Genomic DNA, 20,477 nt, shown 5'->3' on the forward strand with positions numbered 1-20,477 from the left:
AGTTAGATGTAGCAAATTTGTTTTGAACACACTTTTAAGTGCAGTTATATTATAGTTCATCTTGTGATGGTATTTCAGTCACAATTTCATGCCTGTATGCAGTAGTTCTCTGAATCTCAGTGGAGTGGGAAGCTTTATAAACAAACACAGGCCATCCTCACATCTTTGGGCGAGCAAAATTTCCAGTGGAGTCTTTGGAAGCTTTGTTCATATAATGCCTTCAGGTTCAGACAGTGGAGACTGCTGTGTACGCAAGTAGGTGTTGGCTCTTGAGCATAGGTGACTTTGAGGGGAAAAAGCAGTAGGCAGGTGGCAGCCCACACAAGTCCTCTTTGTTAGTCTGGGGGAGAATGTGATGGCTATCAGCTGAAATTGCACAAGGTAGCATACACAGAGTGCAATGACACACTGAGTTGAGAGCCCTGGCTCCAACTGGGTTCTAGCTGAAGGATGCCTTTCCTGAAATATCCTGCAGAATACGTGGTATCGGTGTTAGCATAAACGGGCAGTTTGTCAGACACATAAAGACTAAAACCAGAAGGTTTTCATTCAGAAATTTTCTGTTTTAGCATGTTCTCAGTTCTCATCACAGTGCTGTGATGTTCTGGAATTAAAATATTTAAAATATTTATTTCCAATCTGGCTGGATATCAAGCTGATTTAATGCCTTATACAAGCCGTTCTGAAAGCTTTCTCTTTTCTCTCTGGATCCAGCTCCTGAATGGATGGCATCTCTTATCAGTCCGATAGTTCTGAGTTGTGGCTTCAGATAAAGTAACATAAGACCTTGTGTTTTTCTTCTCAGAGGAATTATTCCTTTATTTTCTTTTACCTCGTACATTGTTGTTTTTTCTTCTTTCTGTGTATGTGTGTATCCCAGTGTGTACAGTACAGCATTGTAACATATAACCCCAATCATCAGTGTCCTCTTTCTTACACATTAGGCCTGAAAGTGAGTTAGAGACCTGTCTCACAGTTCAAGAGATGCCTTCTGTCTTCATCTTCAGTTTCTCACTGTTCTGTGACTGAAGTCACCACTCATGTTCACCCTCTCATTTGATCCCAGACGTGCTCCTTCCTGTAGCATCTTCTAATCAGAACATAAGAATATTAACATGTGTTGCTCCATGGTTTTCCTTCCCTGCTGAAAAACACTGGGACAGTTGTAGTTCTTTAGTGCTGTTCAGTCATTTCATCTGACTTCATTCAGACGATGCCATTTTACTGCATTCCTTCCCTCATCACACCTGCCACTATGTTGTTTCCACCACAGCAGCCACTGGCGAGCATATTGTAGTGGAAGGAATAGACTTCAGTTCAAGACATCATCTACAGCATGCTTCATAACCCTGAGCTGAAACTCAGGAAGACCAAAGCAAAGATGCTACTGAGAACTAGGCACTTGGAGGTAGAGTTGTAGATGGAGAGCCAGGGGCCCTTTCCCTTTTCCCACAGAAAGATCAGACCAACCAGCCAGGATCCTTGGCAGGCCATCTCCATCACTAAATTTACTCTTTTTTTCTTTTTCTTTGTTTTTCCTGTGTTCTAGAGCCTGGATCAATGTATAAGGCACTTCATTTCAGTTAGGGACACTGAAGAATATACTGTTTCAGTTGCTCTCATAGGTATGTGTAACTGGAGTCATCAAAGCAGCAGAAATAACACAGCAGTGGGGCAAGGATGATCCAGCAATGATCAGACTATGGACTATTTTTGGTTTTGAGCTTAAAAAAACAGATATCATCTGTCCTAAATTCTCTGCCTCAAATACGATGGCTTTGGCTCTGCCAAGTGAGTGTCTGCACAGTGCTGTGCCTCAGGCCAGGGGTCAGGTCAGTGCTGAAAGGAAGCACCCCTCAGGTGTCAGAGTGCAGGAGGCTGCTCCAGGCTGCTTTATAGACCTTGCCCCATCCCAGCAGGGCTAAGGTGGACATGTATGAGGTGCTGCTTGACTGTCAGGCACAGCCAGGTGTATGTAGCTAAGCCATGAGAGTTCTGTCTCACCTCTCAGTTTTTGGACTTCTGGAGCACACGGGGCTGCAGAACATTCTTCTTCAGGAAAGTCAGGGTACAGTTCAGTGGGCAAAAGAGGGCAGTGATGCAGAGGGCTGCAAACAGAAAAGTTTCAACCAACCTGCTGTTTCAACCACGAGGTCAGCAGCAAAAGGAAACATTCATCTGTCCAAAAAAAAATAATCCATCCTGAAAAGCATTTTCAGCCTTTATGGGCTTTGGATTACCAGAGCCCAGCAAACCACAGAAGCACTGCTCTCCCATCCCACTCCTAGTGAGAAAGGGCTGCTCGTGGTGAACTCCATCCATGCTGCGCAGCTATGCACTGTGCCCCTCCAATGCAACCAGAGCAAAGGAAATCAGCAGCAGAGGGTTAACAGGGTGGTTATGGATGCTGCCTCCTGCCTCCTTCCCCCGCTGTGCTGACAAGGAAAATGAACATTAAAAGAAACAGTTTTTGAAAGATATGAAAGAAAAATAATAACAAACCTATTTGCTAAAACATTTTGAAGATATTTCCCCCTCATCTAGACATTTCTAGGGAAATGCAGTGTATCTGATGATTTTCAGCTGCTACAAGTAGTTCCTACCTGGGACCCTGAAAACCTTCTTCCATTTATGAGAGGTTCTTCTCTCGGGTAACCTGCATGCGTCTGGTTCATCTTCTTCCCATATCAGGAGTGATGGCTTCTTCATCAGCCCATACGTGCCTGCCAAATTAACAGAGTATGAGCTAAGTGTACTCATACAGCTAATTCCTGAATTATGACATGCAATATTGCCACTTTCAATTACTCCTGATTAAAAACCTGAATGTAGTGAGCTGTGTAGCATGTATCCATAGCAGGGATGAGGGAGACCATATTTTATAAGACTTGTAAGAAATAGAGCTGGTTGACAGTTATCCTTCCCACACCCATCAGATTTCTTATTACAGGTTCCAGTGCAACACTGGAATTCAGAATCTTTTTTTTTTTTTCCTAGCTGAAATTGTTTTAATGAAAACTTTGGAATTTTTTTGTCAGTTCTACAAAGAGGCCGAACAGAATAAATAGGAGAAAATCCTACTGTATGAACAATATAATACACTTCAAAGGTGCAGCAAAATGCAGTGATGTCATATTATTTGTACAAATTCATATCAGTTTTATGACCAGCCAAACATTAGCTTTTCTCTTTTTCTTTTCTTAGAAACAAAGAAAGTACAGTACTTTCCAAGAAATTCTCCAGGAAAAATCAAATGGTATTTATTAGAAACCATCACATGCTGGGACTTGTTCCCTTTAAGGCACTTGCTCCTTTTGTAATGGTAAGTTATTGCATCCAAACATCACAAGGGACTAATTCAGGTTAAAGTTTTCTACTTCATAGGGCAAATGAAATGTATCAGGGCCTGTTTGTCTGTGGCATAGTGAATGATGTTTGAGATGTTTATCTGCTTAGCTAATTGCAATATAGAGCAGCAAAGGGCTCTCATCCATAAAAATGTAGTGTCTGCTTAAGGGAGCCCTTGAACCTGGTGTCTGCTCTTAATTGTCTGCAGACAGTGTGTATTAGGGAGGAGAGAGTTGACTTGTCTTGCTGTAGGAAAAGAGAGCTGGAAAAAGGATTTGAGGAAAGTACTGCTCTGTGTCCTAGGAAGAACCCAGGGAAACCTCGGGATTCATTTTTATGTCAACAATTGGCCTTCTCTGTTCCATGTTTACTGAGAGCTGTAAATACATATGAAAGCTAGGACAAGACATATACTGGTCTCCTGTTACCCGTCCATTCATACATGCAATGCTTGCCCTGAAGAATGTGGCATCTATCCTGTGCCGAACTGTCCGTTCCACTGTTCTACTCATTACACCATTTTCATGTGTCAAATTGTTATCATATCTCATTTATTGTATCTGATTGATAAGGTGCAGTGCCAGGTGTATTTTAATTGCACTAGGGCTAACTGTGACCCACGGTGCACCCCTCTGGGAATGGGCAGAAACAGTTGCCTTGTCCACAGTCCTGTTTGCTTCAGCACTTTGCCTCTCTGCTTCTCAGAAAACTGCAATAAGACAGTCTTACGTTACCCGCTCCCATATTTTAACTGCATTACCTTGTTTCACATCAGACTGAGTGACTCCACACAGCTGACAAAGACACAACCTGTGCCCCAGAGCTGGGAGCATGAATAAAATATGTGAGCGAGAGGTCTAAAGAGAGGTGCAGAGAGCAAATGGATGAAGGAAGCATCCCTCCCGCCACCTCTCTTTCCAGCATACAAACATGTGGGGACTTCAGGGTCAAATTTTTTTAGAGTATGTCACTTAGTCTCATCTGTCTGCCTGCATTTTTATTTTCTGGTCATTTTATAAATACCATTGAAGCACTCTGTTATTGAAGGAATGGGGAAGAAGGGAATTGTTCCTCCCTTTACAGACTGTAAATCAGTCACCGCTGTATGTATAGATATTGGAACAGATTGGGAATTTTCCATCAGTGTGGAAAACGTGGCCTTTGTAAACTGAAAGCAGGATAAAAATTGAAATTTCTGATGAGGACTAAAAGCTTTCGCAATTCTGTGCAAGACCTGGGTAGCAAGAAAAGAGAGAAGATGCACTTCTAATATAAGTAAACATCAAATCACAAAGGGGGCCATAAGGAAGGAATGGAAGGCATGTGAGTTGAGTGGATCTTTTGCTTTATATTAATGCCATTTTGCTTAATTTGATGACAACTGCCAAAATGGGAGTGGGGGAAACTCTAGGCTTTAATGGGGAACAGACACGTGCCCTTATATATTAAAAGGGCAATTCAAATACCAGATGGATATGGGGAGTTAGAAAAAATAGAAGAAATAAATAAAAGCCAGGGTAGTTTTTAGTTGGTTAGTTTCAAGTTGTTGTTTTTGGTTGCTTGGTTGGTAGCGTGGGTGTTCTTGTTGGTCTCTTTGGCACAATCCAAGGCTTAAATGGACTTGCATGATGCATGCATTGTGATTCTACCATTTTGGACAAAGCAAGATAAAACTGAATGTTACTGAGCTATTAGGGAAAAAATCTCATGCTCTGAATCCTTAGGTGGTCAGATTTAGACATAAATGTAATGTAATCTGGTGCAATTCTTATGGAGACACTATGACTAAGTCAATCTACCTGGGGTGAAATAAGCTGTGTGCTGGAATCTTTAGAACTTCAGTACCACATTCAGTGCCACAGCAAAGCTGCTATGGCTGAGCTGAATGTGGGACCAGCCAAGTCCTGCATGCTGCAGCAAGGAGAGCTCTGATGGAGGCTGTTCCTGCCCATCTTTTCTTACTGAAAATGCCACAGCAGTTTCTTCTGCGTTACCTGAGAGTTTGCAGCATAAGTATTGCAAAGACAGTCTACCAGTTGGATAGAGAGCCTCAAGAATTATAATAATCTATTCAGAAGCACTGTAATTAAAAGATAACTTACTTATGTGTATCAAAGATGCATTTATTATTACAGCAGCTCAATATTTGTATACATTCAGTCTTACTATGTAATTTAAATCAAGTCTGAGCAGTTTTAAGATGTACCTTTATGTGCTGTAACAAAGGAAAACAGAGTTCAAAGTAATTCTTCTTTCACATGGTTTCTTTTCCCCATCTAAAATATTCTCCTCTAGAAAATTTTCCAGAAGGCTTGGAAAGAGAGTAGACCAAAGATAAATACAGATATAGCATCCACATTCCAAATACTCTTTCTGACAAGTGGCCTTATTTCTAAGGGAGAAATAAAACTGTAGAACTCTTAGAGTTCTGAGCATGGTGTTTTTCCAGAATATTTGTCTAGTTGGAAGCTGTTCAGCTCTGGGTAACGAATGTCATTGCAATGTTTCTAAACTGGTGCAAAGTTAAGTCCTCATTTGGGACACTTTTACATTAGCATACAAGTTATATTAACAGCCACGAATATAAGTGACTTATGGGCCCAGCATAGTTTAGTGGTGGGCAGAAGTGATTAATAAATAGTTTCCTAGGTAATTTTGCCTTTATTTTACCATGCATCTCTAATTCTACCATCGCAAACACATGAAAATGCATTGTTTGTTCTGAGAACTAGATTTCATAAGTGTAGATGTCTGACTGGTGATTTTTAAAAATATTCTTCAGCCTTGTACACCTCAGTGATTGATGAAACTTGGGAACTGAACCCTTGTCTGGGGTTTAATTTAAAGTAAACTTAGGTGATGGGGGTCTATTTCATGAGCTAACTGGGGGCAAAATGAGGAGGGTGCAGCTTTAGGATGCTAAAGGAGGCTTTTGGCAGAATTTAGGAGCCAATATAATATGAGCATCCTACTACCTGAGATTGGTAGTTTTTTGTTGAAATAATCTCTTTTCATTCCTGCCACCTGCAAACATAAGATTTGGAAGAAAACTTATTAAAGAAAAAGAAGAAAGAGGCAGTGGCAGAAAATGGCTCTTTTACCTCGTTCTCTTTCCATACAATATACAAATTCCTGCTATTAGGAGTGAACATGCCAACATGCTCTAAATGCTTGCAAATAAAATAGCCCACTTTGAAAATATAGCAGCCAAATATTAATTTTTAATTAATTCTTAAAGATCTTGGCTTGCAAACAGAAGTCCTCCATCCAGCAAGAAGGGAATAAACAAAGCAACGATGTGCACAGCAGGGCTTATGGGTACCTGCTGTATTTTACAGCAAACTGAACCCACAGTTCATGGCTTTCCTTGCTCACGTTTCCGCATGGCTGGCTGCCTGCTTTGTTCTTCTGAAATCTTGATGAAGTTCTCTGGCCTATAAAATGCAGGTCAGACTAGCTGACCAGACTGACTCCTGCTAGGATTACAGGATTAGAGCCTATGATCCTGTGCAGTCCTGAGAACTCTGCACTGGTCTTAAGTGCCAGCCCTGTCCAGCACACAGTCCTGCGGTTCGGTTTGGCAGTAGCAGGCAAGAGTGGTGGCAGCAGCAATGTGATGTGTGAGGCACGGAGGTTTCAAACCTGAACAGGCTCTGCCCACTGGCAGTGAGCGAGGGATGGAGATGGAGAAGTGTTGCTGCAGCATTCCTGTATTGTGCAACTCTTTAATCGTGTTGTTGTTTGTTTGGTTTTTTATGTGTACGTCCAAGGGTGCTTGGCAGAGAAGTTGTCTGTTGAAACAAAAGAATTACAAAAGCACTTGAGGGAAGGGAAAAGTGATCTCCTGTAAAACGTCCATAGCTGTTGATGTATAGCTTCTTTGTGAAGGAAAAAAAGAATAAACCAAGTATAGATGATGCATAATTTCCTTTTCTCCCTTTCTTCCAATAATAAATAACTCCACCCAACCTATTATTTCAGAGATCTGATTTTTCTGCCGAGGTAGTTGCATGAGAAGATTACTAGAGATTGCTACTTCTCAATAAAGTGCTTCTCTGGTTTTGATAAATCTCCAAAAGATAAGAAGGCAATGCATTACAAACTGGTTTTTCAAAGACTTCTGGATAACCTTCATTAAAGGTGCAAAAATGTAGCTGCAAGAATTAATCATTTGACTCAACTCCAAGCATAGTCACTTGTAGACTGGAAAATTGCGTGCTTTATCCAAGGTGGCCTGCAGTTGTTGTAGCTGAGCAAAGTTAAATAATGCAGCACTCCTTAAAATTGCATGAGTATATGATTTCCTTCACCTTATTCATTTGCAGTTCCTACTCTCTTGTAGTTTAGTGCAGTCAGTGATTCACATCTGTTTGATCTGTCTCTGAGTAGGAATGGTAGGTTCTTGTGCATCATCCTTGCTTGTGTTGAGCAATAATACTTCTAAAAAGAGCTCAGTTTTCCTTCTGAGCCTAGGAATAACTGCGTGGCCTAGCCTTTCACCTGGAGTTAAGTGTAGACTGGAAAAGTGAGTGAGGAAGTGTTAGTTTCTAATCATCCCATCTACTGCACTGCTATCCTTAGGAAGCAAATAATTTGTACAGCGCTTCCAGCGTGCAAAGAAGTGCTTCAGATGTCTGCCTCCCATTGAGGCACACTGTGGGCTCTTGGTCTCTCAATCACAAGAGTGCATCCATGGACTAAACTGCATGACTAACAAAAGTAAATGGATACTGAGGGAGAAGTGCAAGGCAAATGAAGGTACTAGGAGTGTACCTATCATCAGTGTCTACTGCAGAACAGAACTGCAAGAACAGCTTGTCCTTTAGAAGAGATGGAGACTGTCCAATAGGCCATGGGAGTGCTAAAAGCCTTGATATTTCAGTACTCTGTTTTTCTGACAGCTTCAGTACACAGTGTTGAGCAAGCTACTGCATCTGGAGCCACCCTTCATTGTCCAGGACTGGCAATAGTTGCCACTGATAGTTGATGCCCGCAGATCTTACTTAAAGGAGAAATCACGAGTGACCCTCATAAATATAAGAAAGTTATCAGCTAGATAAAATAAACGTGCCAATTTAAACTGATTAAAGCATGTTGCGGATGAGAACTGATGGCCTAAGATGATGGCCCTGTATCTTCCAGCAGTTGGGCTATCTGCATGGGGAGCTTTCTCCAGGTGCTTTGGAGTACTCAGAATGAAGCTCTGAGAACAAACACTGGATGCTGGCCTGAAACACCATGGTGAAATTCAGAGTGAGAAAGAGTCTTTCAGATACATGACCTAAGATTATTTAGCAATCCATGTAATTAATTTACATGTTATTTCTCTACTTGTGAAAAAGTTATTGACTTTCCTATTTAACAGATAAGAACAGAGAGAACTTGATAAAGTACCAAAGAGCCCTGTAGTGGTCACACTATAACTGAGATTCAGGTAAAACAAAATGAAATCTTGGCCTTGCAGAAGTCCACAGAACTCCTGCAACCAAGTTCAGCATAGCAGAGATCTGAATGGACAGGGACAGCAGCCAGAGGCACTGCTCACATGAAAAGTCACTTCCCCTGCAGAAACCTGAAGCATTACAGAGGAAGGGAATTAAAACAAAGAAAAGGAAAGCAGGTGGAAACAACTAGGATGAGGGGTCATTGGTAGCACAATAAGAAATTTTGTGAGGAGTGTGAGAGAAACAGAATGAGGAAATACGTGGCAGGACAGTGGGAAACCAACTTTGAGTGTCCCTGAATTAAGGAAAGCAGGAAGGGAGGTCAGTCTCCACAAGCATTCTTCCATGTTGGCTGCTCTGCTTCCCTTCAGTGGCCATCCACAGAGCCACCGATGTTATAAAGGCTGGCACAGTGCAGCCTGGAGCACAGAAAGTCTCAAAGGAGTTTAAGACACTGAAAGGAGATGGGATTTTTCAAGATATGAGAGTTTCTTTCAGAGCAGCAAAAAAAAGCACTTTGAATATTCTCTAACACATGAGTAGGCTGAAGCTAGATATGAAACAGCAGTTTCTCCACTCTCTCTTGTCCCAGCACTTTAATGTGAGGAGCCAGACACCATGAAAGCTGGGAGGGCAGGGTCACTTGACAGATTTTTGGCAAAGGTTGAAGCAGTCATTCTTTGGGCACGAAGCAGTAAATACTGATTTCAGTTATCCTGGTGTCTGTAGTGCTTGTGTGTCTGATTAGCTGAACCCCAAGGTACTGCAGCAACTGAGACTACAGCAATTAATTAGCCTAGTGCTCTAGTTATCTGAACTCTTCCCACGTCGGTCAGGTTGCCATATGTTGGGTCTTGCCCATCTCCACATTTTTTTCCTCCTTGTCCTGCCCCACCCTCACTGCAGTCAACCCTGAAAGTCAGGAAGCAATCGCCAGCATTTCCACACAACATGCCCGAAGAGCAATACAGTGCAGCAGTTTCTCAAGCAGCTTGATCACAGAGCACTTGGATGCAGTGCCAGGAGCTCTCACAGTGTTTGATAGTACGAGCCCAGCTCCTGGAGGTGAGCAAATAAGACTCACTCGCTCCTGTTTCCCCTCCTATCTCTTTGACCAGCTAGTCACAGAAAATGTAAACATCTGGAGGCACCAGAGTTAAAATGCCAGAAGAATACGAGAATTCTTATGAACCAAGTGCAGCCATCACAAAACATACTTCATAAATTTGGAAGGGGGCTGGTTTGCATTTCTCTGTATCTTTATGCTACTTGTACAATCCCTTTATACCTAACAATACCTTAAACATTTTTATTGCTACCTCAAAATAAGCGTGTTAGCTTACCTGGAAATTTAGATCTGTAGGCCTATAATAGGATAACAGATAGATGATTTTAGTTGCTAAAAGCCTTTAATTCTAGGAGTAGCTGTGATTAGGGGTTTCTATCTTCACTGTGTCACTTTGGAAGTGACACATCTTGCATTTCAAAAACTACATTTATATTAAAAAGTTTTGTTTTTTTTTTTTTAACACTAGCAAGTCATAGTGGTAAAGATTTCCCATGGGGACAAGTTATTTCAAAAATGCATTACAAAACCAAATATGAATGTTCCTTTCTTTGGAAACCAATAGTTGCATACAAATAAAGCACGTAAGAGAAATCTTGAAAAGAAGGGAGATGTTCTTCCCTGTCATGTCCCCACAGTACCATCTTGTAGATCCTGCTGACCAAAGTGAGTGTTGTATGTGGAGACCTCTCAATGCAGTCTTTAGATTTGGTTTTAACTGTTTCACTATCAGTCGAGTGCTGGCAGTTGAATATTCACCTAACCCATGACAAAAATATTGCAGCAGATCTTGCAGAATAAATACCAGCACTCACTTGAAATCATTAACAAGGAAAACTAAGACAAGTTTGAAGTTCTGTTCTTTTATGGCTTTCTTGTTTTCCTTAAATTCCTGACACAGGCCTTTGATGTGCTATGCAATTGGGTCAGAACGTGGGAGATACATTTTAATACAGTGAATACTGTGCAAGAGATCCTAAATGTAAAACCACATGGATTCTACAATAAAGATTCCTGTCAAAAAAAAAAAAAAAAAGGCAAAAGCCTTTATTTACCCAGCACCATGATCAAAGTAACTCACATTAAAAAAGATACTACTGGGTCAGATCCTCGTGTAATTAAAGCAGCACAGGTCCATGGAATCAGCAGCTCCCATGGAACTATACTGGTTAACAAAGTCTCAGTTGTTGGTTTCCAGAGCAGGAGCTGATGCTCAGCTTTGTGAGCTTTTAGACCTTGTCCACAGAGTCAAGTTTTACCGGTATGGTTTTACAAGATCCGACCACAGGCATTTCTGGTCTGCTGGGTGCTTCTGAGCAGAAAAGCAATGGGAGATAACCTGTGCCATTGAGCCATCAGCAGCTGCAGCTGGCTGTGGGCTTTGGCTGGAGCTCCCTACCGTGTCTCTGCTGGGGTGTCTGCAGTAGGGGAGGCTTCATGGTGTGTACTCCAACTTCCAGCACGTCCTTCCTGTGCACAGCCTGGGAGCACAAAGAAAACTTCCAGTGTTGGGCAGCAATGCAAAGGGTCTCATTATTTCTCAGGGGTGTGAGAAGAATGCTCTTGGAGATTCTGGCTCAGTGTTAGCAAGCAGGGAAGCTGCCTTGAGGAGTTCTCAAAAGGAGCCTCAGAGAAAGCACAGTAAGAGTGAGGAGGATAGGGATGGATAAGCTGGAGAAGGAAGGAGGCAGTATGGGGAAGCAGAGAGACAGCTTCACTGCTTAAACATAACTTGGCTAGGTTTATGGTGGAGGAGGGAGTTGGCCTCTTCCTTTATAATGACACAGGCCTGCGGGCAGTGAAGTTATAGCCCAGACAGCGAAGGCTTTATTTTCTGTCACTCTCAAGTGGCATGAAACTAACATCTGTGAGGGCAGAGGCTGGTAGACAGCAGAACAAATTCATCAATGGCCAGAAGCAGCCTGCTTACCAGCACCCCTCATCCCACGCTTAGGAAGAACAGGTGATGTTCCCCAGATGGAGTGCTTCCAGATGTTTCCTCAGTAGGACACTAGCCTTGTGCGCACCCAGGAGGGCTCTATGGCTGCTCTCAGTCGTGTTTTCTCACAGAAATGGCAGCTGTGGGATTCATATAGTCCCAGCCTTCCAGCCAAAGTTCTTACTGGACTATTTCTTATGAATCCCACAGCAGACAAAGAGACAAGGGAAAATTCAGGGTTTTTTTTAATCCACAAGAGTTTAAAAAACAGACATTTGCCTTCATCCCAGGTCACCGTCCAAGTCTCTGCACCCCCTTTTCATTCCTGTGTTTTCTCCTCATGTCCAGCCCTCTCTGCCTTGATGGGACCTTCTCCCCTTGTTCCTTTGCCTACCTTGCCTTCCTCCAGGGGTTGGGTTCCACTGGGGCCTTTCACAGCCACCAGAGTAGTCTCTTTCCCTTGGAAAAAGCAAAATTTTTGTTTTGCACAAGGAAAAAGCAATGCAGTTAAGTGTAATAACCCACCTAAGGCATTTTTGCCTCCCTCATTTGGTGATAAACCGCAATGATCTCGCAATCTTGAGCATTTTGATATATACATCAAGTGCAATCCACAAGTTTGCTCTAAAAATTACCTTTCAGGGATAAGTGGCTTTCTATGAAGGTTTTCATTGTCTTCTGGTACTCATCATCAGTCATGTGGAGCTGTGCTACCTCCATTCTTGAAGAGCACTCTTCTTTTGCAGTTGTTCCCTCCTTTTGAGGAGGCCAATGTGCAGCAGACACCCTAAAACCTGCTTTGTCCAAGTTCCTAGCAAATGTCCTCCCAATTGAGCTGTTGGATACGAGAATTACAATCGCTCTCCCTTTTATGTCAATGTTCTTCTCCACGATGCTGAAGGACCAGAAAATAATTAAGCAGGTCAAAAACACGATGGAAATGAATGCAAAGGCATAAAGGAGGGAGGAGAGGATCATTGCAAGAAATAAGTCTGTGGCCAGCAAGACCAAGTGGTGAAAGAGGAAAATCATCGTAAGAAGGATTAGCTCCTCCTCACTCACAGGCAAGCTGAGAAATTAGCAAGGATTCACTGCGTGCAACCAGGCTGTTATAAAGTTGGGCAGCGTTGCAAAACATGTGGAGGCAAGGCAAAAACCCCACTGGGAGGATGAATCATTGCCTTGGATATGGCAAGAGTGGAGATTTCCAAACCACATACATTTCCAGGAGAGAGCAGTGCTGTGTTTGTCTTGGCTTTGCTGTGCAATTGCTTGCTCTACTAGGGTGAAATTCAAGGATTTACTTTGTAAGGGCATTTCCTCATGTGCCTGGTGATGTTCAGAGGGATTTCTTAAAGGTAATGTGTGTGGCATTGGGAAGCCATGGAGTAGAAATAATCCCTGCCTCTGCTGCAGCTCTCTTCAATTAACTATTCTTGCTACTGCTGCAAAGCACAAAGTTTTTGTAAGTCTAGGAAAAGACCTGGGTGGATGCAGAATGGGAAGCTGCCCCACGGCACCAGCACTTGCTTTCCTGTAAAATATGTTGGGATGTATCACGGGGCCTGGAGCAGCATGCTTCCTGGCTGCAGGGACTACATCAGCCTGGAAGGGCTTCATTTCATATCAGGGATGAGAGAGACAAACTGGGTGCTCAAGAGGGAGCTTTGTTGGCTAAAGACAGATCAGTTCAAGGGGTATCACCAAGAAGTTTTCCACTGTGGGGTGTGCTGTAGTGCAGGTGGGTGTTGTGTTTGTTCCCCACTTGAACTGGAAAGGTACTGGGTGCGTGGGACAGGCTGTCAGCAGACCCACACGTGCTTTACTCGTCCTTCTTGTTTCTTTTCCATGCAAGCATGCAGATCCCATCTCATAGCTTGGTAGCACTGTGGCATCACAGCAGTCCAGCTCTGGGTGCTTTTGTAATGGAGTTGCTGCTAGCTGCACCCCAAAAGCAATCTGCACACCCCACCCTGCACGTACACAAATGCTCTGAGCTTTATTTCAAGTGGGCAAATGTCGCAAACATCCCGTTCGCTTTAAATGGTTCACAAGCAGAAAGAAATGGCAGTGTGTGTGTCCCGGGGGACTCATCTCACCCGCTGGGTGCTCTTGAAAGTCTCTGAACCCTGCTTGCCAGAAGAGCGAGCACCCAAGGAGCCTGCCCAGGGCTGAGGAAGCACAGCTCCTGCACTGCAGCCAGGCTGCGGGCACACAGCCCAACTCCCTTCTGCTAGATTTACTGACTGAGCATTAAAAGCCTCGGTGCCCCCCTTCCACACGGGAGCCGTCAGAAGAGCCTAAAAGGCAGCGAAGCGGAGCTCCGCGTCGCTAGGCAGGTAGGGGGATCATCTTCCCTTGGGGGCTTCGGATGCTTCAGCCCCAGGCGCCAGCGCGGGCCGCCTTGCTGCACGCCAGCCTGGTTCAGCTGTGGCAATGGCGCCACCTGCCGGCCGCTGTCCCGGCTGGGCCCGGCGCTGCCCTCGCTGGTTCAGGGATACCCGCGGCCCTGTGGGACCCCTCGGCGGTCAGCGGTTCGCCACCAGGCCGACCCCGGCCGCTCTTTGCGGTGGATGATGTTGCTTCCACCCTTCTTCTGAGTTAGCCTTTCGCATTTTTCCCAGAAACGCAGTTCTCTGATTTGAAAAGGAGAAAAGTACCCACCCACCCTGAACCATCGCAAAACAAAACAAAACAAAGACCCTGTTTGTCAAGGGAATTATTTCTTTGTTCAGTGATCCATCTCAGTCTGTGAGTAAACATTAAAATGAGAGGCACTACAGAGGGTCAAGAAAGTGCTTCAAAGCTAGCAGTGTTTTGTTTCTGCTGCTGTAACATGTGGGAACAGTCAAGACCTCAGGCCTGCCCTGTGCTTCATCTTACCGTATTCATGAGCATAAAGACATTTTGCCAGTAGGTGACCCATGGGGCAGCAGTGACATATCCTTCAGCTCCGCTGCTGGCTGTCACCCAGCTTGGGTTTTGCACTGTAATTTCTGAGATAGCTCCTCCGAGGGTTTCTGCTGCATCCTGTCTTGAATTCAGTTAACTCTTGGGAGACTGCAATATTTTACTCGGCAGACTGTTTTCAGGCCTGTTCCAGAAATTTCTGATTAACGCTCTACTTCAGCATGAGGTTTGATGCTTTTCATGTTAAGCAACAGGATTGAATGAAGAAAGCTGCAATGACAGCTAAGCAGTTAAGTCATTGCCTCAGATTTGCTGTTCCTCTTAGGGAAGGCACCTGGATGTTTTCAACAGCATGTCTTGGGGTTTTCACTGAGGCAAGTGTGGATATGAGGTGATGGTCTTACAGCAGGCCTGAGCCCACCTGATTGCAGCTTTTCTCTAAAATAGGTGTCTCAGCCCACTAGCTTGTTGCTTGGTCGGGTGAATTCAATAGCAGCTGCCCAAGAGGAAAAGGGAGACCCAGAAGTGTTTGGGCCGTGCTGTTGCTGTAGTGCTCTGCCATACCTCCAGCTCACCCACTTTCTGTGGGTGCTGCCTGAGGCACTAGGAGCTGCTGGCCGAGACAGGCTCTGATTCTAGGCAGCCCCTTTGCTTTGCAATAAGTGTCCAGGTTGCAGTTGTCTCCTACTCACTCCTCTTGTGTGATAACTGGGAATTGTTCTCTTGGGATAACAGCGATCTGCTTTTGCTGCTGGGTTTGGTGCTTCTTGAGGATATAATCCTTTTGGAAAGGTTAGATTAGCTTACTGGGAACTGGGGTTTCAGTCTGGTGCAGGCTTATTTTGACTATTCCTTTGCTGCCAGCAGGGCAAGAGAAATCAGAGATTTAAAAACATGAATCCGGGGGCGAATTGCCCTCAAAACTTGACAGCATTGCTGCTGGGGCAGGTTTGTTCAGCTGCTCACAGAACATGTTGGTTGAGCTGTGCTGGTCTTGGCCTGGATTTTACCCCCCTCTGAAAAGGGAGTATTCAAGTAAAAGTAAACTCTTGAATAAGATTAAATTCCGTATTAGTTCTACAATGCTTTCCCTACATTTTGGGCTCACTCTGCTGAGGAAATGGAGGTACAAGTTTACTTCTCTTGTTTTGGACTGCACTCAGGATACTTGCAGATAGAAGAGCTGAAAAAACAAGAACCAAGTGAGAACACTTGGAGTCACTTTGGTCAGCAGCTTTTTCTAGGCAATCCAGCAGCCCTCGGGAGCAGTCAGGAAATAACTCTCACTTGAAGCTTCTTTTCTTCTCCTGCTTAAATGAAGTTCTGAATGTAAAACATTATACCTTCATGAAAGATAACCAGGAAATTCAGTTTTTCACTATAGAGAAAATTGTATTTAGTTCCATGCCAAAGGGGAAAAATGGACTTTAAAGTTCAGATTTCTGTTGTTGGTGATTGTTTATAGCCATGAAGTTTTGTTTTGTTCCCAAATGAAGAGATAACAATTTTTGTGTTTTTTCTTTCTTGTTTGCTTTTCTTTCTATCTTCTTTTTTTTTTTTTTCCTCCCAGTAGAAATATGAGAAAGAGTTGTATGGGAGCAGAGAGGAGAAAATGAGCAACGCAACTGATAAGGAGCAGTACAGTAGCAAACTGTAGTGAATGTATGGACAGAGTGTGCTTGTGACACACAAGTATGCAAAGAGCTATGTAAAGATATACAGCCCTCTGGGCACAATTCAAGCCATAGGGCATGTGTCACAAGGTCAAACTTATGTACAGTGTTAATTGATTTGTTTACTCACAAGCATGAATCTTTTCAGTAAGAATACTCTTCCAAGTGAAATGCAAGCTATTTCCTATTTTTTAATTATGTTTTTGTAAGTATAATGTATAAATTTTTGAAGCCTTCTCAAAGATTCTGTCAGTCCACTTGGCATCTTTACATTACAGAGCTCTGTGTTTTGTTGACTAGACTACCTGCAATAGAAAACTTCTTTCTCTCAGATTTTACCAGTGTATTTCCTAGACACGGGGGCTTGTAGTAACATTTTAATGGTAGACCTTGTGGAGATCACTGTGTGCATTAAATGCTTGTCTGAATTGGAGCTCAAATACTTTAAAAAGCTCAGCTATTCCTGAAACAGTATTGTTCACAGTGTCTATCTGTCACTTCTGGCATTCTCACAACCACATTGTAACTTCCTTATTCCCCCAGCCCTGAGCCCTCCCTGGATGTAAATGCCCAGCCAAGGTTTATGCTGGCCTCCAAGGCCTTCTCTAAACGGAGATCTCCTCAGGAGTGAGTTCTTCAGGGGCCCCATTTCCCCTACAGCTCCTTTTAGCAGCCTTACAATGCTGGCTCTGGCTTCTTTCATCCATAACTGGAGCGATGACAGAGACACAAAGTGCCTCAGATGTTCTGGCATCTACCCTTAGCTTCTTCTGGAGCATCCCCTGCAGCCCACTAATGACTTGTAGGATCTGCACGTTCTCTTTCCCTGAGCTCCAGCTCTAGTTTCATTGAGTTAGTGAGACAGACTTCAAGGGTGTCCTTACTGCTGGGAAAGCTCTTTTAAAACAGAAGGCATCTTGTCATTATAATCCTGGCTGTCATGGACTTGTAAAATCGTTTGGTTTGGAAGGAGTCTCTGGTGAGTTTCTAGTCTAATCTCCTGCTCAAAGTAGGTCTGGTTATTGGGGGATTTGCAATGAAAGTGCTACAGCTGGCAATGCTGTGCATCTCAGAAGCTCTTCATCTGTGAAGACATTCAAAACCCAACTGGATGCAGTCCTGGACAGCCTGGTCTTGCTGACCCTGATTGAGTAGAGGAGTTGGACTAGATGACTAATGAAGAGTTCCTTTCCAACGTCAGTCGTTCTGTGAAGTTCTGTCATCAATATTTATATTATATTTATATATACTATATTATATTACATTACATTATATTACATTATAGCCAGTATTTATGAGGTTAAAAGTAAAAAATTAATCGTGTGAATTTTCACTTAACATGTTCATAAATTATGCAATTGGCTGTAGCTGAGATGAAAAGTAAATATACAGATGTGTAGAATATTTCACCAGAAGAACTATTCACCATGTAGGAAAGCAAGCACTGCTTTCCCTCACTCATTCTGTCCCATCTCCTTGAACTGCAAGCTTCTGATGCAATATACCCAGTATTTTTCTGCTACCAAGCATGCTGGTGCTTTAACTACATCACCAGTATTGCTAAATGATGTTTTACAAGGTAAAATAAATCATCTTCCCATCACAACTTCTAAGTTAGCCATTATTATGCCACTTCTGCAGCCCAAGAAATTGGGTCAGAAAGGAGAAATGACTTGATGGAGGCCACCAGGGTGTGAGTGACAGTTAGGGTAGAAGTGCACTGTGTTAAGCACTCGGGTGCTGCCATTTGCTGCATCCTTGTCACACTGAAAAAAACCAATATCATCATGGTTTCTTTCGTCCTTTGAAACTGCTTGATGATGACAACCTGTTATGTCTTTTTAAGCACATCTTTAAATATGTTGCTTAAAATTGTGAAGTATTCCAACTCCTAAGTTTCTTTCCAGCTCAACATTAATATTAATGCAGATTTTCTGACATAAACACGTAGGCTTTTTTTAAAGTGTACAGATCTCCCATTGGCTTAGGCTGGGGCAGAGACCGTATTTAGGAAATCCTGAAAACCTTCTTTAGGGAGAAGCTCATTAAATGCACAGCAAAAAATACTATCAGCTAACTATAAATATGGACATGCTCTAGTTTTTGGCTTCCTGTTTTTCTTCCCCAGCATGATGACAGATGTGCCTTCTAGCTCTCTATAGCCAAGTTTTTATTTGAAGGTCAGGGGCTGAGAATTTGAAAATGATACCTGACTGAAATTAAATTGCTTCTGCCTGTTGACATGTTCTCTAGTTATATGTGCCAGTATATATCAGAAATACATAGTGGCTTCTGGTACAGAGGCTTGTTTGTGCAGGAAAACAAAGGAAGCTCCCTGCAATGAGCAAAGCAGGTAGAATAAGCACTCCATTTCAAATAGGCTGTGGCAGGTGATGCTTCCAAACAAAATTGCTCATTAATAACAACATCCAAGTGTATATGTGTGTGTGTGCATTAAGTGGACTTTAACCTGCAGTGATCCTATTGTACTTGATTTTATTTCTTGTCTTTACTCTGTTCTAGACAAGTTACTGAAAAGCAAAGATGTCATTTTTGGAGACCTGTCTGTCAGAGACAGATCAGGGTTTGGTGACAGTGGTGTTTGTGGGTGCTCGGCTGTTTAATCTCTAGTGCCCAGTCTCCCAAGGATGAAGATTCCCTCAGCTCAGTGGGTTTCTGCTCCAGTTTAGGAGGTCAATGGCCCTCAGCTGGCCTTGCTCCAGCCTGTCAGCATCCTTCTCCTCCAGAAGGCACCAGAGCACTGTGTATTTTCTATCTATGCTAGCTTGGACTCAATCATCTCACTTAGAAAATCCTATTTGCTCCTCTATGGGTAAACTGTTTTCTCAAGTTCAGTTTTCTGGCCCAGTTCCCAGGCAGGGTTTGGCCTCCAAAGGGGCTCAGCCAGGCTGCCTCCCTGAATCTGAACTTCTGAATTTCATGTGAAGGTGTGCCTTTTTCAGGAGATGAGAGGAGTCTATCTGTCTATCTGTTATGTCTATCTGTCTCTGTCTCTCTTCTTTCCAGATTACCAGTATTAAACCTACCCTGTAAAAGTGAGAGCTTTTGGACGTCAATATCTTGTCTGCCTTGCAGTCCTGCAGTGATGTGCCCTAACCAAGCCAGGCTGTAGAAGAATAAAGGCAGCATACTGAACTGAGAACTGCTTACATACCATGGTGCTGAGCAAGGTGAATGGGAAAGGAATGAAAGATGCTGTAACCTAGCAAGGAGGCCAGGAGTAGGAAATTGGGACTTTCCAGCATGGTGAGATGCTTTTAACCTTCAAGCATGTGTGAAACAGTGGGAGCAGCAGCTTGAAGCACCAGTGGCCTCTGTTTGCCTAGTATGATTGGTAATGCTAAGTGTCCAGCATGTGTCATAGCTTTATAATGCTGCAGGGCACTCTTCCAAACCCAGTCACCTAACCTCCTACATAACCATCAAATAAAGATCATCTCCAGCAGAAGGAAGTTCAAAGCAGGTACTATTCATTGCTGGAAAACCCACCCTTCTCTAAAGGCCATCAGGAAAGGTTGCTTTCTAGATAACCAGCACAGGCTGCAAAGTTACCTCCTCCACTGGTGCCCAATGGGAGGGGATCTCTTGGAACACTACAAGATAGAAGATAGGATTATGGCATCTCTCTCTCGTTGTTTTTGGATCTCTTTAGCATTACATATTTAATCTAGGTCAGTTATAATACAGCTTGAAGCTGAAAGATGAAAGAGCTGCAATTAACAGAATCAGGCCTGTATTATGAACAGCAAATGTGAATGTAGACAAGTAGACAAAGATCTCTACCAACTTCTGCACTTGCTGAAAATTTAGCAAGCACATCAATAAACCATTCATGGAGATGCTCGTGAATTTTTGTATTTTAGTCTCGTCATCAGCAAATTTCATGATAATTATGTTGTGTGGAATGATTGCTACAGAATGAAAGAGCAAGCTCCAGGGTAGTTCTTCCCTATGTCAGTTCATTTTTCAGTGATGCGAGCGATGGTTTTAATCAACAGGTCCGTGCTGCAGAATAAATTTTACCATCTCATTGTCGCTTTGGGCTGTGCATTATTTTCACTGGTAACTGTTTTTTT

At 43.1% G+C, this 20,477-nt stretch overlaps 1 long non-coding RNA gene across 1 annotated transcript; it reads right to left on the reverse strand.

Annotated features, from left to right (window-relative positions):
• Positions 1 to 2,009: 2,009 nt before the first annotated feature.
• Positions 2,010 to 12,874, reverse strand: LOC136048903 (uncharacterized). The gene is made up of 3 exons (XR_010622272.1): positions 12,433 to 12,874; positions 2,604 to 2,723; positions 2,010 to 2,108 (listed from the first exon to the last, which is right to left on the reverse strand). It is a non-coding gene; the product is annotated as an uncharacterized LOC136048903 (long non-coding RNA).
• Between the last annotated feature and the right edge of the window lie 7,603 nt (positions 12,875 to 20,477).

Source organism: Cyrtonyx montezumae, unplaced genomic scaffold (assembly GCF_038088225.1).
Source record: "Cyrtonyx montezumae isolate F1298 unplaced genomic scaffold, pur_monq_1.0 scaffold_0, whole genome shotgun sequence".
NCBI classification, from domain to species: domain Eukaryota; kingdom Metazoa; phylum Chordata; class Aves; order Galliformes; family Odontophoridae; genus Cyrtonyx; species Cyrtonyx montezumae.